At 50.0% G+C, this 3,973-nt stretch overlaps 1 protein-coding gene across 1 annotated transcript in view; it reads left to right on the forward strand.

Moving 5' to 3' along the window:
- The first annotated feature begins 2,995 nt into the window (after nucleotides 1-2,995).
- LOC116520585 (neoverrucotoxin subunit beta-like) overlaps nucleotides 2,996-3,973 on the forward strand; it is a 32,166-nt gene continuing 31,188 nt past the window's right edge. The window contains exon 1 of the mRNA XM_032234842.1: nucleotides 2,996-3,176. The gene's annotated coding sequence lies outside the window, so the exon portion shown is untranslated. The remainder of the gene's footprint in view (nucleotides 3,177-3,973) is intronic.

A 3,973-nucleotide genomic window follows, 5' to 3' on the forward strand; every position in this document is an offset into this window, starting at 1 on the left:
GCTCGTTGAGGGGCTTCCCCAGTGCCCCTTCCAGCTTCTGCAGCTTGTGTTGGATGTCAGGGGCTGACTGAGAAATAAAGGCCATAGCCAGCATCCGAGCATTTTCAGGAAGGGTGGGGTCGATTGGAGTTTACATTTGGTAGGCTTCTACCAAACGAGCATAAAAAGCCTTGGGGCTTTCGGTAGCTTCTTGAGTGATGAGGCTTGGTTTAGACATATTGGTGGCTGGTTTCCCTCCCAGCCGGACAGCCCTTACAATTAACTGTTGATGATTACGTAGCAGAGTCAGCTGGTGGGGGTCATAGGGGCTCCATCTCGGGTCCCTTGAAGGGAAGCGTTGCTCAATAAAAATAGGAGCAGTTTTGGCTCTGGTTCTAGCTGCCACCGACTGGTCCTTACTTGGTTCTGGCTTTCCTCCCACAGCCCCCAGCAACTGCTCTATCTCCTCTTCCTTCTTCTCCCAAAATTCTGGTGAGCTCAGAGGGTCCCCATCCCCTGTCCCTCTGACAGGACTTTCTTCTGACATCATAGAGGTCACAACGTCCAGCCCTCACTCTATCCACTCCACAGATGCTCGGCTTGTTGATGCCCTCGAGTCTCCTGAGCTACTAGGCGTAGCCCCCCTTTGGCATGGTCGTGGTGAGGGTCGTGGTGATCCTCTTCCTGTTCTGGCAACTCTTCTGGGGCACTAGCTAGGATTGGTGGTCTCTGCTTGGGACATTTGGGGTGTGCAACCCGAACAGCCATAAGAATACACTGTTGGCCTTTTGCATTTGTTTTTTAGCCAAGCTGTCTCCTCAACAAATTGTACTACACGTCAATATCCTGATGTCCTACATCAGGATCAAACACTAACCTATGGACATTCAAAGCTATGTTGAGATCAAAAGTGCCTTTGTTGGGCCACCCAAAACCAAAAGTGGGCCATTCAGATTCACAAAACTTTTTAAGCTCATGCCTGCTCCACTCAATGCCATAAGAGCCAAGGTGGCGCAGTGGTTAAATGCAGCACTGCAGGCTACTGCTAGATCAGCAGGTCAGCGGTTCAAATCTCACCGGCTCAGGGTTGACTCAGCCTTCCATCCTTCCGAGGTGGGTAAAATGAGGACCCAGATTGTTCTTGGGGGCGATATGCTGACTCTCTGTAAACCGCTTAGAGAGGCCTGAAAGGCCTATGAAGAGGTATATAAGTCTACTGCTATTGCTATAATCCTGAGTCACATATCCTTCTTTAAAATGATTTAACATACATTGTAAGGGGGTCAAGGGAACACTGATGCCCCCACCCATGGTCCTCCCAGGGCACCAGACAACAAAGATTTAGCAATCACCCCACACAGGCTTCTGACCCAGGGTACCGGATCAACACGGCCACTGTAGGGAAATGCAGTAGCCCCCCCTCAATCACACACACACAGACATACACTAGACAATCCACCTCCAAAACCTTCCACCTAGCGAGGGAGATCAGGCCTCACTTCCGGCTCAACAGGAGTCCGGGCCTAAATAGGGTTCCCACAGTACTTGCCTCCTGTACTTGGCTTCCCTCCTGCGATGCTGGCCAGCCTTCAGGTGCCTGGTCTCTGGTCCTTCTCTGGTGGTTCTTGGAATCGCCAACCGCTGCTGCCGGAGCCCTCTGTCGCTGGGAAGTCCCTCGGATCAAGGGTCCGTTGGCGCCAGGGAGGTTCCCCCTGACAGGATGAGCCCCGACACCGGGGTGGACGTTCCAGAGGGTCCCAAAGACCCCTCGACTCCTGGCTGGCTCGCCAAAAATGTTGCAGCAGATTGAGGTTTGTAATCTACTTACGAAAGACCAGGACTCGATACCACGAAGGTGAGAGAAACAGGTTTATTGGATGCATCGAGTTCAGCGTGTTCACACACCAAAATCTGAACTGCCTGGGCTCTGCCCAGGATGCTACTTTTATGCCGTGTTCCACACTTTGCATTCTCAAGGCGTTTCCATACACGAGACAAGCATGACATTACAAAAAAGGGGAAGTTCATTTGGAATGTTACAGCGAAGTACATAGGAGAAATACAAAAAAGAGAAGTTCCTATAATGTCTTAATCTGTCAGCAGTTTTTACCTCTGTTCTATCTCTCACCCACGCCTGGCTTCCTGTGCCCCTCCTTTACAGGGTCTTGCCACACTGTTCAGCCCTATTTTTAATACTTATGAGGAAGTTGGAGAGAAAGTTCACTCCAGCTAAAAGTCAACTTTGGAACTCCAGGGCACTAGAATGAAAAGCCAAGCTAATATGAATTTATAAGGTCCATTCTATTAAGACCACCTAACCTGGCCAGCCACTGGTGGGTTTACCTGTGCACCCCCTCCTGCATCAAGAGGACCCAGGCAGTAGTGGGATTCAGCCGGTTCGCGCCTATTTGGGAGAACCGGTTGGTAACTTTCTAAGAGGTTCAGAGAACCGGTTGTTGGAAGAAATCTCACTTTGTTTTTTCCTACTTTTCAGGGCTAATCCTGTAAGGAAGGCAGGAAGGAAACATTCTAGTGTTGTTTCTAGCCTCATATTTATTGCCCTGCTTACAGAAACTGCCTCTCCAGTTAACCCTTATTACCATTGTAACAACTAAAGTGAAGTGCCCATCAACCTGAGTGACATTGACTTGGTCACGCCCACATGATCACATGACCACCAAAGCCCCGCCTACCCAGCTGGACATTAGGGCAGAGAACTGGTTGGTAAATTATTTGAATCCCACCACTGGATCCAGGTGTGTGTGGGGGGAGAGGGGCCAGTGGCAGTGGGGAGGGAGGGAGAAGGCCAGCTTCTCTGGAGAGTGGGGGGAGAGTTTTGTGTGGTCAAGCTCTCATCCCACCATGGCAGAACTCCTGTGGTCGCAAAGATGCGAAAATCTGTTCCCTGGGACAGAGCAGCCAACCAGACTGGCCCCTCTCCCTGTTCCAAACAGTGGGGATTCGGATTTCCTTTCTCTCCTTGGCAGATAAATATTTGAAGGATTAAGTCAGGACCGCACAGGGGTGTGGCGACTCCGTGGCTTCCTGCGAGGGCTGGCTTGTGATTACACGCCTTGGCTCGTCACGTCGCAGAAAAGTGTCTCTCCAAGTGTCGTTGCTCCTTTGTAAGGTTGGAAGTTCTCAGTTCCGACATCAGACCCTCTTGAGCTGTACAGGTTGCAGTTTCCCCGACTCAGGTGAGAATTGCTAAGTAACCTTCCCAGAGGAAAACAGACCAGCTTGACCAACAAGGGCAGATGGCTTTGCCCAATTGAGGAACCTGGAGATTCAGCCATGGGACGAATCTGGTCTCCTCGGCCGGGAAATAGGAAATATCTCTCCTGCCCAGTAATAAAAGAGTGGGGGCTGGACTAGAAGACCTCCAAGTTCCCTTCCAGCTCTATTCCACTATAAGATCTTCGGTGCAATGGGACCTTCCTCTTTTCTGGAAGTGTTTAACTGCATTTGGAGACTGGGAATCCTTCCAACTAGCGGGAAGGATTTGTGGCCTTGGTTTCTTGAGATTCCCTGAACTTGGCATTGGTTCAGTGTTGATTTTGGAAAGGGTTCTTTTCACTTGGGACACTTCCTCATTTGGGTAACATTTGGGGGGGGGGATTTCCCAGCCTTGGTGACCTTAAGCTGCAGGGAGCTTCCTCACTCTTTCTGAAGCTCCTTCCTCTTTGAGGTGTGTCTGTTTCGGTCCCATTGGAACATTTGCTGAAAAGTTAAACATGGACACAGAAAACTAAAGAAAGAGCAAAGAGTTTTGCCATCTGAGCAGCATATGGTTTGGAAGGGCCTGGATAGGCATCTGCCTGGAATGGTATAGGGCCTCCTGCTTGAGAAGGGGGCTGGACTAGATGGCCTCCAAGGTCCCTTCCAACTCTGACATTCTGTAAGGGTCTCCGGCTTGAGGAGGAAGTTGGACTAGATAAAGAGATGAATTAATAGTTTGTCTACGACAATTGATTTATCAATTAACTGATTAACA

This window comes from Thamnophis elegans, chromosome Z (genome assembly GCF_009769535.1).
Source record: "Thamnophis elegans isolate rThaEle1 chromosome Z, rThaEle1.pri, whole genome shotgun sequence".
NCBI classification, from domain to species: domain Eukaryota; kingdom Metazoa; phylum Chordata; class Lepidosauria; order Squamata; family Colubridae; genus Thamnophis; species Thamnophis elegans.